Source organism: Telmatherina bonti, assembly GCF_933228915.1.
Source record: "Telmatherina bonti genome assembly, chromosome: 14".
NCBI classification, from domain to species: domain Eukaryota; kingdom Metazoa; phylum Chordata; class Actinopteri; order Atheriniformes; family Telmatherinidae; genus Telmatherina; species Telmatherina bonti.
Window position 1 is genome coordinate 24,477,055 of NC_136612.1, and position 11,987 is coordinate 24,489,041.

Consider the following 11,987-nt stretch of genomic DNA (forward strand, 5'->3'; position numbering starts at 1 on the left):
TTGCTGAGTGAGACTTGCTCCCAGAACAAGCGTCCAGGTGAAAAAGCAGTCATAAAGTTGATAGACTGCTGACAGGACATCATTTTTATGCTTGTTTGTGTGTGTCTGTTTGTTCCCATTGTCCTGACCCCCCCCCCCCCCCCCCCCCCCCCCCCCTCCCCTCTACTCTTACTTTTTCCTTAACTGTTCCGTTGTCGTAAAGCAAGCAAAGAAAAGCGTCTTGAATCAATTGATTAATTGTTGCATAGTGTGCACCAAACAAACTGCTCACTCTTCACAAAAGTCAAACCCATTGTTCACTCTAGTCGGCATTAAAACCTCCTGCTCAGAGAACCAGTTTGCTGAACAAACTGCTGCTGCTCTTCAGAGCTAGTCACGACCTGTTTCATTAAGCCTGCCATCTTGGACAGATTTTAAACTGTAAACTGCAGCCACACAAGCATGTCCGATATCTCGTGGTATGCGCAGGCAGATTGAAAGGTGCTGATACCATCGAGAGGCCGTCTGCCTGTCATCATCCCTCTCTGGCTGCTTTCCAGACTGCCAGAAATGCCACTGAGCTCAAACCTGCATCGCATTCCTTGCGGCAAAACAGGGACCCTGTCATTTTGAAGTGCTGGTGGTATCTGAAGACAGACATGGTGTTTGTATCTCTTCTAACACCTCGCGTGTTTTTGTCTGTCTTTCTTCTTGCTCGGACGACGTGGTCATAAATGTAGAATGTGGCCTACTGCGTCTCAGTGACTAATGTGGCCGTCAGTGTGAAAACATGTTGGAGGAAAATGGCGTATTTGAAGTATGCAGCAACTGTGCATTACACTCCAAATTCCCTGAAGTTTTTGCAAGCCAGTACAGACAAAGACTCTCTTTTGTTTTGAAGCTAGTTGAAAACAACATGCAAGACTATAGAGGAAGATGTTCCATGTGGTTTATCTAAAGTAGGCCGTACATAGTGTTAGATATTGTCAAGGTTTCAACGCTGTGACATTGTCAAGACCATGTTATCAGCACCTTTATATCCCGAGCAGCACAGAAATCTGAGGAACTCCAGCAAGTGCTAAGGTCTCCAATGAAGAATTTGGGTCTTGGGTCATTCTGACAGGGCACTTGATCTGCAGGTGGGCAAATATTAAAGCGCCAGCCCAGTAAAAGTGAATGTACCCCTTGCTCTACCTTCAGATTTCACAGGGATCAGATCGGGATTAAGCCTGCAGGTCCAGGTGTTTCTGTGGATTAGCAAATCAGTAACCATAATTTGAAGACCAGAACTTGGCAAGAGCAGGGAAAAACACAAGCAGCAGTATTAAAGTCTGATTCATTTCAAGGAAAAGCGGTTCTGTATGTCTAAAGCAGTTTTTCTCCACCACAGACAAGATGATTTCCGCTCTTCAGATTAGCCTCGCTGATCTGATTCTCATGGCTTCCTTTGGCCCACATCCCTCCTGCTTCTTCATGCACCCGGTGACATGAGCGTTTCCTTGATGGGTACACTCCTTCTTTGATTTGCTTGATCAGTCCAGGATGCTGTAGACAAAAAGCTTCAGCCATTACGCTTGCTGATGCTAGGTGACAACCATGATGGACTCAGAGACTGTGGGGGTGGGAGGGAAGACGCAAGAGCGCATTTCTTTGTTAATTCCCAAGTTCTTTGGCTCACACAAGAAGGTCGGCTCTTCAGTCTACACACATATTCTGGCATCATTCCTATGCAGTGGTTGAGACTAAAGTCTCTTGAATATTTTGGCAGAAAATTTAACTATAAGAATTACAGTATAATATCAGTTCCACACATACCAGCTGCTCTTTTTACAAACTCAGTTTCATGTCACTACATCAAAAATATAGAAGTGATTTTCATTTCAGTGGTAACATCTTATTAAAACAGCACCTACACAGAAAAAATGTGATCCTTACCATCATCTGATAGATTACTTTGCAAAAGCCCTTTTTGAAATAGCTGGAATATTGTTGTATTGAATTAGTTCAATTAAAGTTCAGGAAATATGTTTTAAAGTAATCATTTTATTTAATGTCTATAATATTACAAAAAAAATGTGAGATACTGAATCAAAAGATGAGAAACACTGAGTGTATAATGATTATAAATAATCAACATTATGCACTCAGTGTAATTACTTGGCAATTTACCTGTTGCCAAGTAATTAGGTTACTAGGCAACAGGTCAGTAGCTTTTAAAGATATAAAACAGTATCTCATAAAAATGGCCTCTCAGGAATAAAAATAAAGAAGGCTTCACCCCCCTGACAAAAACATTTGTAGTATTTTTGTTACACACTGCCCATATTAAGATGCTGATTTTATTTTAGTAATCTGGATAAAGCTACGTCCTTGTCTTAATAATCCAGAACATGCTGGAGTGCTCCAACAAAAACTAGTGAACTGGAGCATGTAAATAATTAAGTTTCTGAACTTTTTCAGCTCAGATAGAGAACAGTTTACATCCAGTTTTACTCACTCAGTCAGAAACTGGATACTGCATTAACGTTGTGTACTGACAACCAAGTTCCATGTAAACAGCATATCTCAAATATGATCAAACCAGAATGACATTTAAAACTAATACACACAAATGTGCATGGAAAAATACTCCATGTACGCAAGGGGCAAGTAGAAAAACCAGTTTTAAAATGTGATAATCCTCCAGCCCTGAGGCAGAGCTGCATTAAAAACAAATTCTGTTGTGGAAATCGTTGCGTGAACTCAGGGACTCTTCTAAAAACTGTCGTAAGTGAATATTTTCTGCAACACAGTTCTTTCAGCTCCACTTTGTTCACATCGGGGAGAAAAAAAAAAGAGGAAGAAATACAGGCTGAAACAGTTGGTCTATTGTGTTTAGCTAAATGCAGAGATTTTTTTTAAAAAAATCAACACATGATTTAGTTTTAGATCAAGTTATTTCAAACTTAATAAGTCAAATCAGTGTAAGCTAACCATGATGGCTTTATATAGAAACTTTTACCCTGTGTTCTGGTTCTTGGTGCAGTGATGGAGAAAGGACAGAAAACCTCCAGATCTTCTCTAAATTTAACTAGTTTTGGATGTAAAGAAAGTTGGAATTTGAAAATAGTTCCCACATTCCTGTGATCAGCTCTAAAGGTGAGAGCAGTATCACACTCCATGGTTAGAAATGTTCATATGGTCGTTTATGCTTAACCTGTTGATCTCTGTAGATCCACGTGACATAGAGGGATTGCATGCATAACATTCTAAGCATGTGTATAATTAACCATTACTTGCCATTATTAACCATGTATTTTTAAGTCCTACTCATCACAAATCATCAGGAATTATAAACATGTGAAATGCTGTATGCATTGTCTTAGACCTGAGTCTCTTACATGGACATCAGTTGGCAAACACCTGCATTTAACCCTTTGTCTCTATGAGAGCTTGTTGCCAAACTGAAAATGTACATCTTCAAGTAACTAGAGACAGAACTACAACTTGATGACACATGTAGAGAGATGTTTGTAATCATGTAGTAAGATGTAAGTTGTTTCTCTGGAGTGAAGCACTTGAAGGAAATGTAGACATTGCACAATTGATGAAACTGCAACATTTTGCACAGTTAACCAACAGTGTTTCTGCATTGCATTTTTTTCATGTGGGGTGAAAAAAAGATGTAAATACATATGAATAGCAGCTTTTAAGCCTGCTATTGTGTGTACCTTTCATTGTAAAGCTTCTTGTTCTTGTTTGATTTGAAATCTACGCTGATTCCAGATGAGGCAACCCCCATATTTCATCTGTTTTACGAAAATCTTATTGACAAACTTAATGATCTACCTGGCTCTCAGAGCTGATTTGCTTTCTATGAGCCCAGATACTATCCATTATATAGAGGGTAGTTAGTCAGTTATGAGCAGATTACAACCAGGCAGAATGGCAGCTTATGTTTCAGTACCTCATTTCACTTCTTTTTTCTGAGTAGTGGCACAGAGATGTCCTTACTTTACTCATGCAAAACTGAAACTTTTAAAGGAAATTCTTACTAAAATCAAGAGAGTGAAAACACAATGCACAATTAGCAGACATGCTGTGGGATATTTGTTCAGGCTTTTTATACATATTTCTCCACATTTCCTGTAGTGAGCATACTGGTTGTCTCAGGGTATAAAATGACCACATTTCAACATCATATTATTTCTTGCTGTGCTGCTAAGGGATCGTCTTTCTGTTGATGATCTTGGGAGAAAACATTGCAGTAGTTTAGTTTAGCAATCCTCCAAGTCATTGCTAAATAACTCAGCTATCTGTTTTGTGTTGTCATTATGAAAAAAACAACATAGGCATGCTGGGGCATGACGCTTCGGCATTAATTAAGAGCGAACAACAACAGAATAATAACCTGTTGGGCCTTTAGCTCTTTGCCATGCCATCTGCTGACAGAGCCTGTGGTGAAATAAGAAGCCAATTTTACTGGTAGATTTATCAAGGGAGCATTGCTGGAAATAACCTCTCAGTAAGCCATTTTTTAAACTTTAGAGATACAAATAGTGCATAAATAGTTTCACTGAAAGCCTCTGCAGGAATGCAGATTTACTGTGGGGGTAAAATTACCTGCAAGAGCACCCACATTGTTACTCATCTGTGCTGAAAGGCCATATTCATATCAAGATATAATTTGGGGAGGTTTAAGCAGGTAGTGCTGAATGTAGCAAGAGAATTAATCTTTCCGTCTTAACCTGGATGAAGTTGAAAGTGGCTGATGTGCTGACTGAGTGGAACAAGAGGCCAGTTCTGCCAGATCAGCTGCAGGATCACCTGAGGAATCATGGGAACTGAGAATGGCAGCCGTTGTTTGTGATCTTATTTCTGAGCTTTGGGGTAGTCTGCCCTCTGCAGCACTCTCAGTCTGTTTAGCGAAGTGTCTGCAACACGGTCAAACACACACCTTTAGTAGTGCAGGTCTGAATCAGCGAGTCGTCTGGCTGGTTTCTGTATGTGACGCACACACCTACAGCACTGATCTTGTGTCTCATACAGGACTGGCACGTCCATGCACACTCCCAGGGTCACATGATTTGGTTTGCAGACATGTATCAACAAGCCATGTTCCTGCCAGATAAAAAAAAAATTGTCCGTTCTCACAATTTTTACCAGTCGCAGACATCCTAAGTCAAGTTAACAAGCAACCATAATTCTTCTGTTAAATGTCTGAAGTGTTGAAAATGGCTTGATGTTAGTTGATGTTATTGTGGAAGCAGACACCTGTTGAAATTCAGGAGAGTGCGTCATGATGAGACATGCGTCTGTGCAGGTGAATCACAAACCAGCTGCAACAGGTGATCCAGCCAAAAATAAAAAGTTATCACTCACAACCAAACACCCCATCACAAAGGAGGCATGGCATCCAGCACAGAGCAATACACACAGTCATGTAACCAAGACAAAACACAAAAAATAAGAACTAATTGAAAAATATAATTCAACAGTTTTATTTATTTTTTTATTTTTTTATTTAGCTATTTGTTTTTGTCTTGTCCAGCATTTAAGCAAGCAGAATGATGGTCTAGATGCTGTGTTCTGCTGAGCAAATTTACTTTGCCAAGGGGACCTTTATAGATATAATGATCCCCTTGATTTTCTGAATTCTTATTTTATTTCTCTATTTATTTTGCATTATTGTTTGTATTGCTGAGTTTGCACTGTTGGACTGGACCGGAGAGGATAGAAGAGAAAGAGAAAGAAGAGAAAGCAGAGAAAACAATTCATAGAGAAAGAGAGAGATAAAGGGAAAGAGACACATACGCACTCGCCTGCATGAACACATAAACATATACATACACACACATTTTGTACAGGCCAACCTTGGACTCATATTCCCCCTCCGGAGGCCTAAGCTATCAACTGTCGAATGCGCCAGAAACGAACAAGTTCAATATAAATGAGAAACACACAAAGAACACTAGCTGCTGTTAGTGAATATAACTGCAGGACGACTCAGCACAATGTGCCCACCTCCCAAAGCCCTGCCTGTGTGTGATGGAGAGAGGCAAGGAAAGGGGTGCCGGGGATTTAGGTCCAGAGGGAAGTGAGCCTCCCTCCAAAAGATGAGCTGCCAGCGGCACTAGGCAAGCCCCCCATTCCCGGGGCCCCCAAGGGCAAGGACAAGTCAGGGGCAGCCGCCCCAGCAGCCAGAGCCCTCAGCGACCCCCCCCCCCCACACACACACACACACCACCCAACTCCCTCATACACACCCCCTCATGCCCCATTACATTTCACCACACACTCCCCCATACAAATACCCCTACAACCCCCGCACATGCACCACAGTACTCCCCCATGCCCCCATCCTCCCACACACATGCCCCACCACACTACCCCATACACACGCCCCTAACCCCCACACACTCATGCACCGCTACACTCCCCCATACACACACACACATACACACACCCCATCCTCAACTATCTTAGTCCCAGGGCCATGACCAGGCACCAGGGTACCGACCTGCCGCCCACCGCAGCAGCAGATCCAGGTCAGTACAATCCCCCCGGCGGAGGCCAACCCTCCACCCCGAGAAACAGGGGACAGCCCCTGGCACTGGATCCCGGGACCCCCGCCCAGCCCACCCCGCAGCAGCACAGCCACCCGCCACGAAGCCAATACCCGCCGACCCAGCCTCCACCAGTGGCCTCGCCCCACTGCCGCGAGGCAAGTCCAACCGCTGACCAACCCAAGGCCCCCGCCAGGACTGGAAACCCAGCCACACCAGCAATGAAGCGGCCAAGATCCCCACTCAGGGGGCCACCCAAGACCTGCAGCCACCAGAGTCCCCCAACCAGCTCCCAACTCCGAGTGGGACGAGGTCACACTCCCTCTCCCCACACTAAGTGATGGAGCTGATCACAGGGGACCAGAGGGAATGAAATTCAGCTGATTGATCCTTTGAGGAGACAGATGTCATCTCTATACTGATGTGATCCAAGAAGAGATTTCTAAACTGATGGTTACACAGATTCTGTTTGCTTTTCCAATTTACAAGGATAGTTTTCTTTGCTATGCACAGGCTAGAAGATTGGATTTGCAGAATTAAACCCTGTGTTATTTTCACCCCAAGTGACCCAGTCGGCACAGTGTGGGGTTTACAGGGATATTACATTTAAACCAGTCTGACAGATCTTTACATACCTGGAGCCAGAATCTCTGGACAGGTGGACAAGACCATAAGGCATGATAGTAGCTGTCAATTGTGTTGTCAGTACAGTGTGAACAGATATTTGATTGTGACAGACCCATCTTGAACATCCTTTGTCCTGTATAATTCACAGCTTTTACAACTACTTGTGGTAGCAACTTGAAGTAATCATTTCTGTATAACATCATCAGGCTCACATCATGTCAGAAGAATTTCTGCCCATTTTTCTTTTCAGCATCCTTTTCAGTTACTTGAGATGTGTGCGTATTCAGATTTAAACAGCTCTCCTAAAGTACCAGCACACCTTTTCAGTCAGGTTGATGTCTGAACTTTTAGTGAGTCACTGATTCTTTTGTTTTCACTGATTTTCTGCTCTGTTTGGGATCATTGTCCAGCTGAATGATCCAGCTGCAGAGAAGCTTTAGCTGTTCGTAGACACAAAGTTAAGTATAAGAAGAGTTTATTATGAACTCAGTGACTGCAGGGTATCCTGGTTTTCTGGCTACAGTCTAAAGCCAAATCATCACCTCACCACCAACATGCTTATACTGATATGCTGTGTTTTGTTTCATGCATCATTTCTAAACATCTTGTCTTTGTTTAATCTGGGGGTTTTTCACACATGAAAAACAGGATTGTTTTTATTATTATATCCTAATATATAAACCTTTGAAAGACATTATACTTTCTTTTTCACGATTGATTTTTGGGTCTGAAACTGGATTTTTAAGAAATGAGTCACTCATGGGGAGGATTTCATGTGTTTTCGAATGTGTCTGACACCGTGTGCAGCCCAGACAACAAGTAAAGCCGGGTTTGCTTTGAGCTTCATCCATTCCAACTGTATCATCAAAATCCCAGGATATGTCTGCAAACAAAGCCAGTGATTCAACGGCGGGCTCGCTCCACACCTCAACCCTGTCCCACTCTCATCTTGCCAAGCCTCAGATCCACCATCAGCCTGGGGAGTAATGCTTCACACAATGGCTCCATTGTATGAGCAGAGGTAACACCATAATTGTTACAATCTTCCCATTCAGGTGAAAGACACACCCACTGTTGACTCCAAGTGACATTTTGAGAGGTTTGTGGCTTTCAGTGATGTTGCATTAATGTGACATGACGAGCAGGAACGTGGGTGGCTCGGGACATCTCCAGCTGTGGCTGGAGCCTAACTTTTTCATATGTTCATATTTTCATGCATGCCTCTAGAAGCTTATAGCCCCAGACCACACGTTCCGTTGAGCTGCAGAAACAGACATAATAACATCCTGATATTTCCACAAGGTGGACCAGTGATCTGTGAGGAAAGACCAGTCTACTGGAAAAATTTAATAATTCCTTGCTGCCAATCTCAGATAACTTTTCCACCAATATTGCCGCAAGCTGGCCAGTCTAATGAAGCATAAATAAGAGTGCTGCGAAGAGTACATCTCTATTCTCTGAGATTATGTTTTGCTTTGGGGTTTTATTCATTTCTTTTGTACATTTCCTCCTTTCTCTTATCATGGCCTTTTATATTTAATGATAAGAATGTCAGTCCCCTCCTCCTCCTCCTCCTCTCCTCCCCACGAGGCTGACACTTCCTGTGGTTATAAATCGCAGCTATGGGCCTTCGGCGTGAGGAGGGGCTATTGTGAAGGAAACAGCATGGAAGCCTGGGTGGCTCTTGCTGGTCAACATCCAATTCTTAGTTGAGTCTAACGCAGGTCTGTAAGGAGCTTCCCTGTCTTTCATCCGCTTAGGAAACATCTGGAAACATCTGCCGGTTGAATCAAAGTGTGCACCCATATCTGTGTGTGCGAGGATGTGTGTTCCAGGAGTTGTGCCTGGAATGTTATCACTGTGTAAAGATGAACCTTGCGGTCCAAATAATAAATCAAGGAAACTCACTGGTGAGTTGCCAGTAGATGTTTGGGCTTTGACATCATCAGCATTACTTGTTGATGTTCAGCAAAAATTCCTGCTGAACATCAACAAGTAATTTACCATCAGTCTCCTCATCATTACTCATGGAAGGGTGGTTCACCACATAACTGTGTCACATCTATTGCACAGAAAATGGAATAACTCCTGTCACAGAATATCCTTTTCAGGTTTAATCATCTTATTTTCCATGGTTTTAAGTAAGTCAATGGAAAGACTGCAGCGTGCAGACAGAAGCTGGATATTGAAGACCAGGTTCAAGTGCGTCCTGCTGTTGTTTAACAGAGTGGATATTGTATCCATGCAGGCAGGTGAGCAGACAAAGCTTGTGGTGATGTGGCATGTCTCTCCATGCCCGAGCTGAGACATCAGACCGAGATGTGTTGACAGACAGACAGAGGAAGGGTCAGGAGTCACACCTGCTGATAAAACATCTCTTTCTCTGCATCTAGGAACTGCTACCAGAAACACGAAACACACATACACTCAGTAGATGCAACCTGATGAGTGATATCTGCAGTCTGGCACACAAATATGTCTGGTTATTCCTGCTAAAAACTGTAGAGACAAAGAACTAACAAAAATTTTTTTTGCCATGTCAGAATGTGCTATAAATATAATGCATCAACAATATGACCAGCATTTGTATTTGAAGTTGCTAAAAGTTCAAGTTCAAAACACAAAAATTAACATAGAATTTAATTCTGCAAACTTAATCCTCACCAGTTTATGTATCGCAAAGAAAACTATCCTTCTAAACTGGAAAAGCAAACAAAGTCTGTGTATCCAGCAGTTCAGAAATCTCTTATTAGATCACATCAGTGTCGAGATGATGTCTGCCTCCTCAAGAGATCAGTCAGCTGAACTTCATTCCCTCTGGTCCCCTGTGATCAGCTCCATCACTTAGTATGGGGGGAGAATGTGACCTTATTGCGCTCGGGGTTGGTGGCCGGTTGGGGTTCTCTGGGGGCTGTGGGTCTGTGGTGGGCTCCTGGGGGGGGATTTTGACTGCTCCATTGCTGGAGTGGCTAGGTTTCTAGCCCTACTGTGGACCTGGATGGGCCAGCGGCTGGAGTTGCCGCGCAGCGGCGGGGCGAGGTCGCTGGCGGGGGATGGGTTGGCAGGCGTGACTCCGTAACGGGCGCCTGTGCCGCCGTGGGGTGGGCTGGGCGGGGTCCCGGGCTCCGGTGCCCGGGGTTGTCCCCTGTCTCTTGGGGGTGGGGGGTCGGCTTGTGCCGGGGGGGGGCTGGGCTGACCTGGACCTGCCGCTGCGGCGGCGGGCAGGTACGTGCTCTGGTGCCTGGTTGCGACCCTGGGACTTGTTGAGTGGGGGGTGTTTGATAGTGTGGATGGGATGTGAGTGTGTATGGAGGGATGTGTGTAGGGGGTGTGCGTTGAGGACTGGTGGCGGTACATAGGTATGTGGATGTGTGTGGGTGGGGAAGTGTGATGATGCGTGTGTGGGGGGGGTGTCGTGGTGTCTGTGGGGGGGGTAGTGCCGTGTGTGTAGGGGAGTGGGGTGATGCGTGTATGTGGGGAGTGGCGGTGGTGCATGTATACGGGTGTGTGTATGGGGGGGGAGGAGGGGGGAGGGGGGGGGGGCGTGCTGTCTGTGTGTGTGTGGGGGGGGGCAGGGGTGTATGTATGGGGGAGTGGGTGGTGCATGTGTGTGGTAGGTTGGTGGATAAGTGTAGATATGATGGATGGGAGTGGGGGAGATTTGGATGTGACGTGGGGGTCAGGAGGATGGTTTTAAGGGTGGGCTGAACGGGTGGCTGGGTGGACCTGAATGTGTCCGGAAGTGTGTGTGTGTGTGGCTGTAGGTTTGTGCTGAGACAGTGTGAAGTGCCGATGTGTGGACAAGGTGGGGACTTCATGTCCCCAGGTGGGGGTGTCCTCTGTGAGTGAGGGGGCGGTGGACAATCGGTCTGGGATTCCCCTTCTGCCGCCCCGCCTCCTCTTTGTCCTCGTGCCCCCCTTCTGCATGTGGTGAGTTGGTCCCCTCTTGGGTCAGTGATGACTCTCTGGTTAGAGTCGCCGAAGGCTCTGGTTACGGGGATGGCTGTCCCCGGCTTGTCCTGGTCCTTGGGGGGCCCTGGGAGTAGGGGGCATGCCCAGTGCTGCGGGCGGCTCACCTTCTGGAGGAAAGCTCACTTTCCTCCAGACTTAAATCCCTCAACCCCTCTTCCTCCCCGCTCCCCATCACACACAGGCAGGGTATTGGGAGGTGTGCACGTGGCGCTGGGTGGTGAGAAAGGCCATCAAGGTGGTCTTGATCGCTGCACCCAGCCTCGGCTCACCCCCCAGTTTTAATTACACTTAGACACCAAACACCAAAACACTGACGACTCACATGATTAGGGGGAAGAGCATGCGGTGTATGGTGGGCGGGGCTGCTTAGGTGGTCCCTCTCCCAACACCGCGTGGCAATTCCCTCAGTTTTAATTGCAACTAATACATACTTCACAATCAGTCATAAGCGGGGGGGAGGCAGGGACGATAGGGTCTTCTCATGCCCCTGCTCTCGGGGCTTTACTGGGGGGGGGTACGGGTGGGGGAAGAGTGCCGTCCATTAGGCCTAAGTCTGGGCTGGCCTGGCTGTAGGAGGGTTGTCGCCGGCCCTGGGGGGGTGCTGGGTCGGCTGCATCTGTGGGGTGGTGGGGGGGGACGCTGGGAGTGGTGGGCGGTAATTATGGGGGCCCTGATCGGGGCCATCCTGTCCTCTGCCCCCTCTGAGGTATCTCACATGGGACATGATGGAGGGGTGAGGTGAGGATGTGTGGGAGTGGGTGTATGGGGTTACAGATGGATGGTGGGATGGCTGGGGGGGGGATTAGGGTTGGGGATATAGGTGGGTAGGGGATAGGGATGTGTGAGGATGAGTAGATGTGTGTG